The 18,350-nt window shown below is 42.0% G+C and overlaps 1 protein-coding gene across 1 annotated transcript in view; it reads right to left on the reverse strand.

Annotated features, from left to right (window-relative positions):
• Positions 1-18,350, reverse strand: part of SLC15A2 (solute carrier family 15 member 2) — a 429,960-nt gene that overhangs the window by 39,469 nt on the left and 372,141 nt on the right. The window lies entirely within an intron of this gene.

Raw genomic sequence — 18,350 nt, forward strand, 5'->3', positions numbered from 1 at the left:
ACTTGTTCGGGGGGCGGAAGAGGACTAATGAAAGCAATGGCTCCCCGCCTAGTGCTGCTGGGAGTTTAGTTCAGCATATACGTTTATTTTGTTAACCATACAATTTATCAAAAACAAATAAAATTCAGTCCCACATTCACAGTTCACAGCATGGTAACAACATAATAGGTTTTATAACATTGCTATTAATATAGGATAATCCACCTCCAGAAAGAATTTGCTATTGTCAAAATTACATTAGTCCTGAATGAAACAAGGTTAGGGATTAAAATCGAGTTGGGCATGCAAACCGGGGAATGCCTTCAGAAAGAAACAACAATAACTGTTCTCAAATGGCCTCAAATGACCTGTGTTAAACTGTTCTGAAGGCAGACAACCATTCCTTTGACTAACTATTCTGTAATCGTAAATACCAGAATGCAATTAGAGAAGGCTCTGCTTTCTTCATGAAGTTGTCAGAGTACTTTTGGCGGCTCCCAGGCAGTTCAACATTATTATTCGATCAGCTTCAGTTTGGTTTTGGAACATTGGGCGCCTATGATCCAGTATTATGGAAGCCAAGCCTGCGTGTAACTGGTATACCAGCATAATTCCCATAGTTGCCAATATTTTGCCCCAATTTATATTAATGAGCCGACAAACCAACCAGATATGTTTAGGATCTCCATATGTGCCACATTCCCTCCAACATAACATACTTGCAACAAGACAGAATTTATGAAGTTTGGTTGGGTACAAGTATCAATCATATATTAAATTATATGTTCATCCCTTCAAGCGCAACTGGTAAGTTTTAGCCACTTGTGACTTTGGGAGTGTTGCCAGCAAGAGGATAGCATATAGTTTAGTGATTCTGCCTCTGTTTTCCACAACAGATTTCACAAATTTCTCTTGCGAGGATAAGTCTCTTGAAACTGCTGCTTTTATAATTGAATGTAGTACCCAGTGCCCCAACTGTGTATAATGAAATCACTCGCTTTCTTCTAAGTAAAACAATTTGTATACAAGATTCAAGGACAATCGCTCCCAATATTTTTGTAGGTCTGAAATGGTTAAAAATGTTCCCAATATTCAGCACTCAAATGGCCTTGGTTGTAGGCCAGGAGTGAAAATGGATTATGTTGTACGGGGGAGAGAGGAAAGAAATTTCTCCTGAGTGCTTGGTGGAATATCCCCTAATTCTAACTTTTTTTTTGATGTAATAAAATATACATTTGATGGTCTATCTAATTCTTGCTACACATAAAGGGGGTGATTCTCACCCTGGCGGGCGGCGGATGCCGCCCGCCAGAGTTCCCCCCTCCAAAATACCGCTCCGCGGTCGAAAAACCGCTGAGGGTATTTTGGGTTTTGCACTGGGCTGGCGGGCGACCGCCAAAAGGCCGCCCGCCAGCCCAGTGCAAAACACCCTTTCCACGAGGACGCCGGCTCAGAATTGAGCCGGCGGAGTGGGAAGGTGCGACAGGTGCAGTGGCACCCGTCGCGTATTTCAGTGTCTGCAAAGCAGACACTGAAATACAAAGTGGGGCCCTCTTATGGGGGCCCCTGCAGTGCCCATGCCATTGGCATGGGCACTGCAGGGGCCCCCAGGGGCCCCACGACACCCCATACCGCCATCCTGTTCCTGGCGGCGAACCGCCAGGAACAGGATGGCGGTATGGGGTGTCAGAATCCTCCATGGCGGCGCAGCGAGCTGCGCCGCCATGGAGGATTCATTTGGGCAGCGGAAAACCGGCGGGAGACCGCCGGTTTTCCGCATCTGACCACGGCCAAACCGCCGCGGTCAGAATGCCCTGCGGGGCACCGCCAGCCTGTTGGCGGTGCTCCCGCCAACCCTGGCCCCGGCGGTCCATGACCGCCGGGGTCAGAATGACCCCCAAAGTCTCATATCATTCTACCAGCTATAGCTTGGTCCAAGTGGATCCAATGCAAGTCGGCCTCTCTGTAATACAGTAAAAAATCTGGAAGGGCTAATCTCCTAGCTAGCTTAGGGAGACACAATATTGTAAAGTCCAGGATTTGTTGGCACAAATGTCAGCCCTGAGAAACAAGAGAAACAACGCCAGCAGTGTTAGCTTCAGCACCAGGTGAGTGGTTTGCAAAACTCAAAGGGCAAGATGATGTGTGGTGGAGGTACATTGGTTGGTCATTGTAGCTGTTTTCTGGGATCCTGTGAGAATGGGTACATTGTTATGTAGCTACATTCGAGAGGAGGTGCCAGGGAGAGCCGTGCTTTGGAGATGCCACCGAGGAGAAGTCAGGAGAAGCCGTGACAGCCGTGACAGCCTCCGCGCCTTTGAAGTATTCTGGCGCTAGAGACGCCAAAGACACCAGTCTGGTGTGGAGAGTGGGGAGCTCATTCATCAGGGCATTCGAGGCGTTGTTAGGCACTTGGAGGCGTTGCCATAGTCCTTGGCCTGGTGAGGAGGATCCAGGGGGCTGCGGGGTGGAGTAGTTGTGTTGAATGTTTAGCACGCCCCCATGGCTGTTTGGCTCCTGTATCAGGCCTTGGGGCAGCCCTTAGAGGCAGCTCCCTCCCAGCCCCCTATCCAGATATTGTGTTCACCGGGACAGATCCTCTGTAAGCTACTGCTTCACTACTTCTGAGGACATGCTCCACGCCCAGTTGTAGGTTTGTGATTGTAGGGCAGTGGATGCTTGAAGCAAAAGGGAGCGGAGGGAGGACAGAGGCAAAGGCGAGTTGGTGAGGCTGTGAGGGCTGCATGGCGGACTTTGTGAACGGTGCCTAAATCGGTGTTTTAAAGCACTGAATTAAGGTCAAAGCCACAGCGCCTTGACATTTCAGGATTATTCACAGCCACCAAGTCAATAACTGTGTGAGCTGTGCACTGTGTGAGAAGAAAGTGTTTTGGTGCACTAGCACAGTGTCACAGTAGTGCAGGGAGTAGCAAGCGGAAAAGTACAGCAAGCGTGGTGGACAAGCTATAAGTGGCTGTTACTCTTCAGCTGAGCTTTTGAATCCCTTAAAACCTTGCCTGGAGGCTCAGTCAGGAGGCTTCAAGACCCTAAGACGCTTCAGCACTTTGTTGGTACCAGTATGACTGCTCGACATTTACGCTCAGGGAGAGTAATCCTTACAAGAGCATGCAAAAAAATCAAATCAAATCCACTGAGAAATAAGGGGGTTAGCCAGCTCCAGGTAAAAAGCCTAAATACTACCCTGCCCTTATACAAAAAGAAAAGCCAGCTGATCCAGCTATAATGGTTATAGGAGAAGTACTGGACCTTGACCCACTTAGGGTCACTGAACCAGGTGTAAATTATGTCTCTTTCATCTCACCAGTAGTCAAGTCCTCACCATCGGGTGCATTGGGTGCAGTAAATGAGAGCCATTCATTCATTAGTTATAAGGCAGTAGGTAAAATCCTTTAATTGAGGACTTTACTTTCCCGGACATTGATGTCAATGTGTCACAAATTTAAGGTGTTCTACTGACTGTGGTGTAGCTAAAACCTCGGCTGGCATAACACAGTCTTCTGGGCTAAGACTTTGCAGTAGTACTCCTTCGGATCGAATATACTTGGTTTTACAGTCATCTGCTACACCTGACTTTGAAATTCCTGGGATTCTGTCCTGTGATCTTCCTGCCCAATATGTGTCAATATCTTAGTCTTTCAAATGTATGGAAAGAATTTCATCCTCTATTTTGGCTTTACTAGAGAAATCGGTGAATAACTCTGATCATACGCTGGATATTTTATTAGTAATATTAAAAGTGTTGTTGGGCGCAAGGAAGGAGGAGCTAGTCTTGGGAAGAATATTCTAACTGCTACACATGAGGCCTATAGGAAACTGGGCTGTTTGGTTATTAGTCCAATGTTTGTGGTTCCAGAAAGTAATCGGATTAACATTTCTCACAAACAATCTTTATCTCATGAACAGGGAACTCAGGCTGGTAAACCTCAAGTATCCCTAAAGGCCGTTCATGATATGAAATGTTCTTGCCAAGATAGTCTTGTTTATTCTTTAAAAAGTCTTTTCACAATTCCTCCTTCTTCTACCGCAGTTTATATCCCGTCGAAAGATGTGGGTTCAGAGGTGGCACCATTTCCTATCTTTAGATTAACAGCTCGGAAAACATTAGATCCTGCTGTACTGGTAAATGATGGTATTGATGGTAATAATAATGTTAATAAAGGGAAGATTTTTTTGTAAAACTGTGTGCAAAAAAGAGTACGCTGAGAATATTGAAAAAGAAGCCATGGAAAATTGGGTTCCAGGAAATAGAAACCTCAGGAATTTTGCTATCAAAAGAGATAATTGAACAGACTCCAACGCAGGAAAAAGGAGTGGTAGCAACCTCACTCTTGAATTCTAGTGCAGATGCATTTGTTTCTGCCCCTATAGTTGCTAAGCCAAATGTTGAGCCATTTGACTTACACTCAAGGGGCCAGCAGAGTGGGAAGCCTTCTTCTGGGTCTGTTAGATCCACACCTGCCCCTGTGGATACTGATTGTCTTGATTTTATTGCATTATTTGTCTCTAATGTATTCATGAACCATTCATTTGTATTATCTTGCTTTACAAATATTGATACTTTAAAGCTGATACAAAGCAAAGACATTTCTCTGGTACATTTAGTATATGCCCCAGGAGTACTAAAGACAAGAGTTCGGTTTTATTCTAAAATTATTGAGAATTTAATTTGACAAAGCTTTGATCTGTTGCAATGTAGAGGCATAGATGTAATTCCTGTGTAGAATGAAAGGTTTTTCCTGAGTGGCCATATGGCCTATTCAGTTTTACCATTATGGGAGAGTCGGCTGAGACCTATGCCTGATTTATCTACCTCTAATTTGAAAAATTTGAATGTTTCTATTTTAAATGGTGAGAGATCAGTAAATTATGTGGGGCCAAATGACATAGCTCTGTAGAAATGGAGTTGGTCAGCTGGTGCATTAAATGGTACTCGGGCGATAAGATATGCACCACACTCTTGTCACTAGTAATCATTTTAGAGTGATTTCCTGGAATGCAGCAGGAGTTGTAAACTCAACGGAAAAAATTGCTTTTTGAGAACACTACATGCTGATTTAATCTGCATCCAGGAGACATGGTGTACTGTTATTTTTTGTGTCCAGGTTATACCATTTTATGCTGTAAGGCGCAGCCCTCTAAGAAAGGATATGCAAAAGGAGGAATTGCCACTCTTTTGTTGTGAATAATACATTAAAACAGGAATATGAACATTTTATGGCCCCTTCCAACTTTTTTTCAGGTACTGAAAGTTAACCCTTTTTTAGAAGATGATGGAAGAGTTCCTCTGTTTGTGGTGAATGTATATATTCCTCTGATACGAGCTGTAATAAAATTCTAACTGATGTCTTTAATTTCATCTCATTTATTGTGATGAATGAGGGAGAATGTGAAGTGCTGTTAGTGGGCTACTTAAACTGCAAAGTTTCTAATCACTCCGTCACTTTATTTTGTAATGTGGAGCGGGATTCTGTTTTAATATCCCGCTTTTATTGTTTCCACCAAATGTTGGAACGGATAAAAAGGGATATACACTCTTAAACTGTATGAGGGAATGTGGATTTGGTTTTAAAAGGGAGATTCAATTCTGATTCACCAGCCCAATCGTGGAGGTGTGGTTCTATTATTGATTACTTTGTTGCTTCTTTTGCGGTAGCTCAATCTGTTGAGGATTTGATAATGTTCAACTCCTCGATAATGTTCATAAGATCTTGGTCCTTTCATTAAAGCTGAGTTTGTCAGCTGTAGAGGCCTGGAACTTTAATGGACTAGAAACTAACATTAATAAGAACACAGGAAGAATGTGTTGATTTCCATCAAAAATAACACATTTGAAAACATGTCTTGAAAGAGCCATTCTGTTCTTGATGAGTGGAGTAGGGATATTCTTCAGTGTTTTTCTGGGTTTGTGGGCAAGATAGAAAAGGGAAATCAGTTAGCATGACCTAGGCCACCTAATACAAAGACTTGTTCCTCACTGTGTTGCTCCTGAACAAGGAAATTAACAGATTTACAAGACTTCAGTTTATCAAAGTTTCAAAGGAAAGGGGTAGAATGATTTCACTATTAAAGAGGAGAAGAGGGCGGTTGAATGCAGGCATAAGAAAGGAGATCGTCAAGAAGAAATGGACTGATGTGAGAGACTGATTTGAGAGAAGCTGCTCTGTTAAAAAATGTATGCAAATATTGGGTGATTGTTTCTGAGTGCTGTGGATCGTGTAAGCCTTCACTCGCCCCTCCTATAGTGAAGGCAATGTGGAGAGGTTATATTTTCTCTTTGTATGCAAAAAATTGTAAGGATTTAGAGATACGGATCTCTCACTTCAGCAAAATGCTGATATTGATATATATGGTCCCCCTTCAGAATCGGAGATTGAGGTTTTTACAGGGGCCCTGCGTCCCTCAGTCGCAAAGGGCTTCAAAAAGGTACTAATCTCAGTAATTAAGCAGGAATCATCGCTTTGGGCAAAGATCCTATATCCTGTATTTTATAACTGTTACGTAAATGGCGTATTACTGTCACCATGGGTTGGGAGTGTAATTATTCCTCTGTACAAGGAGGAAGATAGATCTCCCCCTGCAAACTATTGGCAAATTGTCATACTGAATGCTGTTGGTTAGGTCTTTGTGAAAAGTTTGTTAGAGCATCTTAAAACTTGGACAGAGAGTAATTTGATCCTCCCGTTAGAACAGTCTGGTTTCAGGAAGGGTGATAATACTCTAAATAACAACTCAGCATTGCAGATAATACATGAAATATACATAACGATTAGGGGTGGTGCTGTTTATGCTGCTTTTATAAACTTTTCAGCAGCCTTCAATACAGTGAAACGTTTGATCCCGTGGAAGAAGCTATTTAACTTAGGCATCCCTACTAATTTGTTACATTTGATTATAGCCTTACACTCTTCCACATGGTGCAAAGTATTGATGGGACGTGATGATTAAAGCAGGGGTGTCTATTGGCCCCGTTACTATATTCGTTATATATTTCTGACCTGACTACTGTCTTGGCAAAAAGGTATGGCTTTGCACTCTGTATTAGGGGGCATCCAGTGATCAGTTTATTGTATGCAGATGACATTTTGCTTATTGACCTCATCCTGAAAGGGTTGAATAATCGTCTGGCAGCCCTAAATGGTTATGTTGACCAGCATTATTTGAAGATAAATGTTACAAAATCTCAAGTAGTGTGTTTTAGAGAAAAAGACATATAAAAAAGTAATTTTTCATGGATTGTGGTCTCCCAGAAGCTAGAGCGAATAAAGTCCTCTCGCTTTTTGTGGAAAATCATGTCTAGTTTCCTTAGTGATTCTGAGGATATATTAAATAATAACGGCAAGACTTTTTCTCAAGCATTGGGGTTAGGTGCATTTTATAGGGCAGTTGGCAGGCGTCACTTTGTTCACCTCGTTATAGTCTACAAGCAAAGATTCTCGCAACTTTGTTATATGTTTTGGAACAGATAGGTTGTTTTCGGACAGAACGGAAGGGCACATTGTAGGGTGCTTGGTTTGTTGTAATACCCTGGCAACCACTGCAGCCTAAAGATTGGAGTTTGGTATCAAGAGTCTTTTGTACAAGGCTTAGTAGTGGTAATCTGGAGGGCTTTTGTTTATCTTATTTACAAAGAGGTTTTTGTCACTCTGAGACAGAAAGCACAGTTTTTAAAGACATTTTTAATATGGTTTAGAATTTTTGGAGTTAGATTTTGATAACATTTTTGCTCTAATACCCCTACAGTTGAAAATGCGCTTAAAGAATATTACCTGGTGCAAAAGTTATCAGATCTAAAGCTCTGCAGCCAAAAGAGGTGATTTGATGTCTTAATAAATTCAGTTGATTTAAGAAAACCGCAACACTATTTAACTTGGAATCTTCCCCGTGGGGTCTGATGCCTGTGTATTTTATTAAGATTGAATATACTGCTACTAAAGGGTTTAACTCACAAATGGTATGGCACTTTGAAGGGTTGTTATATTATGTCAAACTGATTTGCAAGACCTAAAGCATGTTTTAATTGTTTGTCCCACTTTGCTGCCACTGAGGACAAAATGATTGAAACCCCAGTTTATGAGATTTATGGTACATCCATCAAAAGATGCTCTTGACTTACTGTTTAGTCCTCCAACAGAAATGTTTTGGATTTGGATTGTTACATTTTTAAGGCGTTTTAACATTTATATTGATTATTTTTTAAAGTACAACGTTCGATGCACTGTATCAGTAAGTAAATCAGAGGCTGGTAGATTGTATGTTGATGCACTTTATTTATTTTATTGAAATTTTAGTATATTGCTTGCAAAGTTTTGTTGTTTTGATATACTTTGTTCTGTTTTATATGGACCTCTTATGAGTTTCAAATCATTGAACAAATAAACTTGAAAATTGAAACTTGAGGTACATATGCTGCAGAAATATTTGGAAAGACATCAAAGAGGTTCTGAGTGTCAAGACTGGTAGGTTAGTCTGTCTATGTGTCAGAAGAATTAAAAAATGGATGGTGGTATTCTAAGGCTAAAGTAGGATTTGGAAGGCATGTGAGGTCAACATAGATCATGCCGGAGTGGTCTGGTGCTGACTGATACGCTCTTAGGCTCAATAGAAAAACCTCAGAAAGCCAAATAATGTATTAAAAAGACAATATGGAGGCTGTGAGAACCATAATAGATGTTCCTTGATAATCAATGAGCAACAGATGGATTCAGTAATCTGTGACACCTGGCAAACGTGTGATTGACTCTTCAGAGGATGCAAGGCTGGGGTAATGCAAGACATTTGAAAGTGAAAGCTGGCAAAGCTGAGTGCTTGAGTCTGGCGGCCAATGAGAAGGCTGGCAGAGCAATGGCGGGAGGTGGAATCATGGGCTAGCCAAATGAAAGTGAGGCTTAACGAAGAATGGTCCCAAAATTGTTTCAGAAAGTCAGGTGAGGGCCTTAGAAGGCCAGAAATGGTGGCACTGAAATATAAGAATGGGAGATATGGTCTGTGCCTTGGTATGGAGGCTCTGAGTGCTTACAAAATGAAGGTGCCTGAAGGTTTTAGAGTGGGCTGAAAGGTTATAGTGCTTACAGAGAGAGTTGGAATGATCTCTCATAACAGCAGATGTGTAGTCACATTTGTAAAGTGTATCAAGTGGGCTCTTAGAGAGGAGGCTGGCAGACCTGAACCAAACATTTTCAGAAAGATTTAACAATGTCTCAAAGCCAGTAGAAGGCAGTAAAATCTAGAGAGATATTTTACAACTGGTATGGGGGGGTCTGGAGAATTCTAAGCTCCAGGGCAGACCTGAGAGCAGATTCTGATACCCGGTGGCACTGGACTAAGAGCTGTGGACCAGCAAGGAGATTACATGAACCAGTGGGACTACTGCCTTTGAAGGTAAGTGGCAGTGGTCAGAGAGATGGTGTGGGTATTGAGTGCTGATTATGGAGCTGTGAGATCCAGAAAAAAGAATTGTTTTGGGACTTGAGTGTCATCATAGGGTGTCAACGTCTCTTAGTGGCAGTGGAAGAGTGTGAAAGCCAGACAGGGTAATTATGGGAGGGGTTCTGAAAAGGGCCATCCTATGCAGTTTGAGGTCTCTCAGAACTGCTGCATATATTATGGTTGAGGCTTTCTGAAGTGTTATAATAGCTGATGGCAATCAGAGGAGAGAGGTGGTGAGAACCTGCCTGACGTTGGTGGGAGGTTTGAGGACCATCTGAAGGGTAGAAGGGATGACAGAATGGATAGGATGGGCTATGAAGGGTGGCAAAACAGCTCAGAGGGCTGGCCCGGGGTAGAGGTAATCATAGCAGACAGAGTCCTCTGAGGTCCAAACAGAGGTTAAGGTTCAAGAAGGTAGTGTTATTAGGGTCAGAATGTTTGTCAGAAAGTGTCTGATGGCCTTTGAATAATGAGGTTGGGTAGGATTTTTAGAAGAAGGAACTACTCAACGTTGTCATGGAGTTGTGAAAACGGAATAGGTGAGGATGATGGTGGTTTCAGTGTTGCTATTAGTCTGGATACAGACTTTGCAGAGGCACTGGATTTGACTGTTCAAAAAAGGAATTGGAACAGGAGAGTCCCCTGCATGATATACATGTGTGTAACTCTATATGGAGTGCACAACTGTCTGTGAAATTGGTATCCTGACTCTTTTATTGGCCCAGCACCTACAATAATCTAGCATGAGAGAACAGGCCTGTTCATGGAAACATAAGGTACACAACTTCTTTGGTGACCTGAAGGAGCACATCAAGCAGGCCCTCATAACTGAAATGCAAATGGATTAATCACATTAAGTGGTAATGGCAGTGTACCCTGTTCTGGGAATTTTTAGCTTTGACACAACATTTTCTTCTGTACCAAAGAAGAGGGCAATCTCCTAACTTCATGTGTGAAAAGTTGCACTTTAATTATGACTCCCAAACTCCTGAGCTAACATTTCATGTATATGTCGAACACATATATGTGGAGTGAATATGCTTGTAGTGAATAAAAGACAGTGTGTGTTGAAGTATGAGCGCTGAGACCAGGGGGTGCATTTTGAAAGGCCCCTGGTGTAGCATGGCACATGATGGAGAGATGATCCACTTCATAGTGGAAGTATACTGACTATTCCTGTGGCTAGAAGGCTGAGACCCAGCCACTGAAGAGATGGTAGATGGAGAAAGAATTAAATTAGTTATTTTTTAGAAAAGGGCTATGGATTAGTTCTCCCTGAGCAATGAAACTTGGTAAATAGTAGGAGTGAAAGGTAGGTCAGCAGTTTTTAATATTGAAGGTAAAGAACTTTCTAGCAGGGCCTGCCCTTTGCGTGTGCTGCATGACTACTCAAGGACAGTGAATGACAGCCAAGTGCAGTGATCTCACACTTCATTGCACTCTGTTTTGGATAGTGTTGCTTGGTGCCAAAACATTGCTACCTCCTGTGATAGCCATTACCTCTTACAAACATTGTGTATGAGCTACAGCCAGGCAATTACATTCCAAATGGAATCATTCCAAACTGGTTCTGAAACCGTAGAGAGTTCATCTACATCCCCGTCTGTAAAATGAATATACAAATAGGACTATAAAATGATTGATCCGTTGGTCACTAGTAAGGAAGTAACAAAAACTTTCTCTTTATTCAGTATCTTATTTGATCCAACATTTGTAATAAAGTCAATATTTATCTCAGTTTTTTTTGTTCTATACTGTTTATGCCTATATGTCTTTCTCTGCGGTGCTAGGAATATTCCATCAGGTGCCGAGGATATTCAATTCAATTAGGTATAGTCCCTATTTCGTCACTAATAATAAAGACATTGCCCTTAAATTGACCATATGGTGGGGATTAGTTGACATGTCCAGTACTAAAAAAGCTGTTGTGTGACTAGGGATTGTGCCTCCACCAGGGAAGCTGTCTGCATGATAGCTAATGTCAAAGAGTTGAGGACATCACCTGAAGCCTGCATGTCTTGCTTAAGGAACTAATGGTTTACCTTGTACCTCGAAGCCTACCTATTTTTTCACTTTTTCAGAGAGTACCTGGCCCTGCATGATAAAAGACTGTGAAGTTGGAGAAGCCAAGCTTGTTCCAGTTGTAAGAAAAACATAGAAGAAGCTGACTGCAAAGGGGAGCAAAGTCAGGAGTCGACCCATGACAGGTGTGGTCTCCTGGATTCCCTGAGCGGTTCCCGTAGTGATTGAGCTAAAGAGCACCATTGTGTCTTCCAGCACCCATGCCATGTGCTTAAAAATGGTGGGTCGCCGCCTGATGTGGGGGGGTACCACCCAAGATGCGTTGTTGTTACCACCAATGCAGAAGCTCTGTTCGTCTCGTACTGCAACTTCTAAAGATATAAATTCGCTATTGATCAGGCTAGGGGCTGTAACTGCATCTGCCTGCATGCAATCTGGTAGGCTGCACCTGCCAAAGACATGCATCGACCATGAAGCACTGCCATGCTAATCCCAGTCCAGCTGAGTGAAGCTGCCTCTGCGGTCCTACATCATTGAAATTGCTGTTGCAGTATCGGGTTTGTGGAATGCACCCCCCTCCAAAGTCCAGAAAAGCCACATCTTCACTGAGCTACTGAAACATGGGCTAACTTTGAAAAGACTGAGGAACTGAATTTGCAGACATAAATCTTCTTTTAAGAACCATAGAAATTGCTGGTGTGAACTAGTAGTGGTAGCACAACCTGCTGAACTGACCCACACATTAGTCAGTAAGGACATCCTTAGTATATTGCACCTGTGCCTCATCTTTGTCTGTGCCCATGCTTTACAAGAGCAACCATAGACATCAGAACTCAGTAACTGTATTCCTATTTGATCTGTGCAGTATTTCATTTTGCTGTAAGGTTTAACTACTTTTTTGTATTTTTCTTTACTGAGATAAGCATGGAGTGGACAATATGTTGTTGCATCTATTTGCTGATTTTTGAGTTCTGAGCCCTTCTGAGTTTTCCCTCAGAAACATGACTGATGTATAATGCCTATAAAGTTTAAATAAGGACTTGCATTAAAATATGAATTTTTTCTTTATAATCCTATAAGCATTGTATTCCCAAAATAACTGAGAATAGGAGAACAACTGAGTTGGTGGCTGTGAGGTATGCAAGCAATGTAACTGATTTAGGACTAGTCTGCTTTGCCAACCATCACATTCTTTGTATGTCTACATGTGCCTGAGAAAGTTATAGTTAGGTCAGATAGTACTGCCTGCTGATGGCCTAGACTTTATAGCAACAGTAAAGGAATCCTGACTACTGTATGGGATACCTCCAGGTATTATTGTAGGGATTACCTTTGTTGTTACCACACAGATATTCATATATAGATCAGGTTAGAGGCTGATGGTACTTATCAACAATTTGACCCCATATTTCTTACACTTTCTGTCACACTCCATACATAAGTGCACCACCAAGATTGCTACATCATTAGGGCATTCATCTGATCCTCTTATGTGGCACCTAATATATTTCAAACAGGTCATATACACACTCACAACCTATGAACCAAACACTACCACCAAAAAGATGGTACTTGTCTGAAATTGCAACTCATTCTCTAAACTCCCTGCTTCCCTTCATGCTTCATCACAAACACAAGTTGCTATCAAGCGAATGGAGTACATTTGCATACCTGATGCATGATACCCAATGTTTCCATCATGAAGAACAAAAGGATGTTTTGTATCTAGAGCCCTGGGGTCTTATCAGACACAAGAAGCACCATAAAAAGCTTGCAATGCAAAGTAGTACAATCCTAAAGAATTACTTCTTCCTTTTGTTGTCTAACCTTTGACAAAATATTGAAGCCAAGAATCACTGGTTAGACCAGTATTGATTGGTCAGGGGTGTCTTGTTGATTCCAGGAAAAAGCAGCTCACTCCATCTGTTCTTATTGCCCCAGAAATCAGTATCAACATAGGGAGTGGGGAATATGTGGAGTTCACCAGAGCATGTGGAAACCTACTGTGGCAAAAGAAAGGCTTTTTGTGGCTTTCTTCTTGTCTACCAACTACAAATGGTTTCAGGGACATGGATTAGGAAGTAGTATGTGCAGATTAGCATGCCTACCATTGACTAAGACAGTCAATGTTGGAGAGCCAGGAACTTGTGTTGCAGGCACTGGGCTCACATGTACTGCAACATTCACCACATATCAATAAACTACACATATGAACCTTCCATACAGGATGAATGCAGAAGACCACAGTTTAAGGGTCTGGATACCAATAGCTATATCTCCTCCAGCGACACAGGTTAGAAGTCTTGTGCCCATGTCATCACTGGGAGGATAGGCCTGTAGCCAGTTTCACTCAGAATGGCTACAATTTGGGTGACCCCAGTTCTCAGAGACCTGCCAAACTGAAGAAAAAAACAAAAGGATGGAGCACTTGCTGAGTGCATACATAAATGTTTAGATCACCAGGTAGAACACTGGGGGAATACAGGGATAGCTGGTATAACTGACAAGATATTATATGATAGTATAGCATTATCACACAATGTAGAGGACGTTTCTCCCATTAATTTAGTTAAACGTTTCTGACCTTGGGAGTGCAATGAAATAAACAGTGAAATAATCACACTCCTTAACTCCTTAGTCACCAACCTCTCATGATGATTATTCTGAGAACAATTCAAATGTATCTGTAAGTTTCCTCAATACATTATTTGTCAATACCACAGCAAAAATCAAAGAAGCATTTCATTGTCGGTCTATGGGACACAGAAAGTGGCCTATTTACATGTAGAAAATATAAGAGGATGCTGTGACTCAAGCACAATACACCTATGTGGCTCCACTAGTCGACTTTGTAGTTTGTACACTGGCTTTATGAAATCAGTACCACACTATTTGTTAAAAACTGTACAATATCTAACTAGAGAATTATCAATACCTATAAGTTTGGAACATCAAATGTGTGAACAGGCCATAATGGCAATTCGTATAGAGGCTACCTTTAAAGAATCACATATTTGGAAATCAGATTAATGCAGAATAGAACATTGATACACTGTCTTTGACACTTCTTTCTAAAGGAATTAGACGTAAGTTATAAGACATTGCCATCAATGCAGTCATGTAGTCTAGAGAATATTTATTCACTGAACGTAGCTGAAAGGGCATTGGATTAAAACACAGACTGACATTGGACTAGATACATAGATTCTATTTTTGTAAGATTATAGTTTTTCTTCTTTTCATCAGGAGACTGGAATGAAGCTTTTCAATGATACTACATTGGTGACATGGACAAAGGACCCTTTGCAATGGATTCTGTTTTGAAAGGATCACCCTATATTTCAGATAGCACGGTATCACTGGGATACAACATTTCTTGTTCTGGCCTTTGCTTTCACAAATCCTCATTTTCAGGTGTTTAGTATAATTTATTTTGACTGAGCACAACCAGAATTACTAATTCCAGAATGCAGTGATTTGTTGCATGAGAACTCAGGGCAGAAAAAGAGGTGTTCTTATGACATGAAGCTTTTTCATAATCCTATATCTGTCCCTGGTACAGTCCTACCTACACTTGCAATGTATCTAATCATCTCTGTAATTAGCTACCTCTTCAGGTAAACCTAAAGGAGTAGGAGCATTATGGATTAGGTAACAGATCCATAATGGCCTTCCTGTGTCTTGACAGTTGGTGTAACGGAGTAGAATTCTGTGCCATATCTTCCAGATTGATTTGTAAACATTCAAACATTCCCTTTGATGACTATTTGGACCTTTAGACCTAATAGTTATTACTTTTCAGGTGCAAATTGCCCTTAGGCCAGTTTCAGCACTGACTTGCAAAAGATGTGTGCATATTGTTTTTACTCCTTGTTTGCGGTTCTTTTTGGTGATAAGTGCCTTGTGAATTCTGCATGAGGCAGAATAGAACATAATTTTAGCTGTTTTCCAAATCTATGTCAATAGTGAAGTTTCTCCACCATTTGCATCGATACTGGCCATATTCCAAATAGTGTCCACTAGTTTGCCAGCAGAGTACTAAACAATTACCTTTTTGCGTTACTTGCAAGGCTGCAATCCGAATAGTACATAATGTCTGCTTTTTAGACTGCAGCCAGGTAAATTGAAATTTCTTTGCTATTTCCAAGGTCGTTGGCCAAATAGTGCACAATTTCTGCTATTTAGCCAGGGGCCAAGTAAATAATGAAGCTAATTTGCTAACAGGGGGCTGCTGGCCAAATAGTGCATTATATTTGCTTTTTAGCTATTCAGTAGAGAAATAGTACATTTTTGTTTGCCAAATGGATGGCTGACAACCAAGCACTACATAATTGCTGCTATTTAGCCTGCATCCGAAAAGTAAAGCTGCTTTGTTAGTTGTATGGCTACCAGCAGAATCTCTCCTATTAAGGCAGCAGCTTCGTAAATAGTGAAATTCCTCTGCTATTTGCAAGGCCACTGGCCAAACAGTAAATCATCTCTACTATTTAGACAGTGGGAAGGTAAACAGCAGAGAAAATGTACTATTTATGCGGTGGCTGGCTAAATAGCCACCATCTGTCCAACTACGAGGCACCAGTAACCAGGAACGTGTCACCATGGTTCAGGACCATGCAAAGAAGGCCTTGACAAAGTAACACTAGCTGACCTCCTGCTGCGTTTTTTGATTGACTAAAATACTGTTGAGGTGTACACCAAAAGCAACTGACCTCTAATCTGTTTTTCTCATGCAGCTCTACACCAAAAATCCTTCCTTGAGGTGTTTCGTCTTAATTGCTTCTACATCTATGGAATTTCTTCGGGTCACTTTTCTTTAAAACCATTATGAAATATCATGTGAGCAAATAATAAACAATATGACTACGTGAGATATTCTATATTAGCAGTCTAATGCTCATAAGAGAAGTTTAGTAACATAATAGTGCTGGAAATGGAAAAGATTTACTGCAAGATTCCATCTTTTGCTGTCAAGGTGTGGTACCAGAAAAAAAGTTGCATATCAAGGGCAGGAGGCATGAACTGCTGTGTACGAAAGGCAATTTATACATGTTTGTATTTTTTTTAAACTCTGCCCCAAAGAAGTTGACAACAAGGACAATGTGATAGTAAATCTTTTCAGACGTACTTATTTGTTCACTAAAGGGCTGCCTTTTGAAGAATCTTACAGGGTTAAGGCAACTGCTGTGGAGATCTTTGTGTGGTGAGTCATGTGTTGCTGGGGCCACACTTCCTCTTGCCTTCCCTACAGTGGACGGACGGCGGGCGCTGATTTGTCGCAGGGCTGTCGGGCTTTGGATCCCTGATTGGTGCTTTTGCAAGCTTTGCAGCTTGGATCCTGCCACGTTCTGTGGTCAGTGCTGGTGTGTTCATGCCCCCGCAATGCTCACTTCGACTCTTCAGCCCTCTTGTGCGGGGAGCGTGCTGGGGTGGTGCTGGCACAGTGTTCCACATTGTCAGTGGAGCCAGAGCATGATTAAAGGACCGAATTCTAGGGCGGAACAGCGCCCTGTGGCCTATTATAGGCCCACAGGCCCAGGAGAAGGCCTAGGATTTTCTGCAGACCAGACTGGACCAGAGCAAGAAGCTATTTCTCCTTCTCACCACCCCACAGCCTCCGCAGTCAACACATTGCAACTCTGCCGCAACCATTGTATGGTTATTCTGCAACACATAAGGATTTAAGGACCTGGCTTCCAAGGTGAGGCTGAAGACTGCGTACAGTGCACTATAGCCGGGACCTCAGTACAGATGCAGGTGGATAGTACTGTGATCAAGCAAGAGTCAGTATGGTGGTGACCTGGTTCTGGGCACGTTTGATACATCTGGCATGTCTGACTGGGAGAGGGGCCTGGAAGGGGTCAGCACGATTTGCAGGCTAATATAAAGTGACCCTAAGTGGCCTCTAGGACTTTGGTCGCCCTCCAAGTGAGAGAGTGAGGGGTGAGGGAAGTGAGTAGAGTAGTGCTGTCTCACCAGGCTGAGCCCTGCAGCCGCAGAAGTGGCCCAGCTAGGTCTGGGTGTGGCTTGCAGTTGGGGGTGCACTCCCACCTCTCTGAACTTTTATCCCTTGAATTGTGGTTTATACTAGGATGACAGCCAAAAAGTGGAGATCTGGAAGACTGGTCACCACAAGATGTTGTCAAAAAACTAAATCTAATCCACTAAGAAATAAGGCGCCCTATTTTTGGAATTAAAAAAGGAGAAATCATCGCTTCAATCCTATTTTTTGTGCCCCGGAGAGGGTCAGGAGAAGTCAGAAGCTGAATTGGCATCCTTAAGTACTGGACTGTAAAGGAGGGTACTGAAGGAGTAGTGCGCTGAGATCAGATTGCGATTCTCCATATCTCTCTCCGTAACTCCCTGGGAGATAAGACTCTTCCCAATATTCCGTCATCTACCTTGAATAATAATCACCATCAGCAGACATTGTTCTCCAAAGAGCATCTTAGTATAGGCTCTCCAGGCCTAGACACTTCGGGGTTATTGTGTGAGAGGAACCAGATGTTTCCATAAGTATCCTGTCCTGGAGAAGCTTTGCTGGAATGTGGTTATTCTCTCACTGTGATATCACCTTGTATGGTTGGTCCTCCTTAAACCCCCTCTTCTACTACTACTAATATTCTGCCATCTTCACAGAGGAAGAGGAAGTCTCTAGAATTTTTCAGTAGTACTCCTAGTAATAATCTATCTTCCAGGTCAATTCTCCTTTCTGGTTCGGGTCCTGAGCTATAGTTTAATCCGGCTGTGAATCTGTCTAGTGACTATGTTTGCTTTTCTAGGACCCCTCAGTGTCCTGAGAGAATTGTGTCTTCTATTATGCAGCTGCTGGAAAAAACAACTGACACTTCTGACCATATGCTGGACATCCTAACAATAATTTTGAGAATGCTACCATTTAAATG

This window comes from Pleurodeles waltl, chromosome 3_1, assembly GCF_031143425.1.
Source record: "Pleurodeles waltl isolate 20211129_DDA chromosome 3_1, aPleWal1.hap1.20221129, whole genome shotgun sequence".
Classification (NCBI taxonomy): Eukaryota; Metazoa; Chordata; class Amphibia; order Caudata; family Salamandridae; genus Pleurodeles; species Pleurodeles waltl.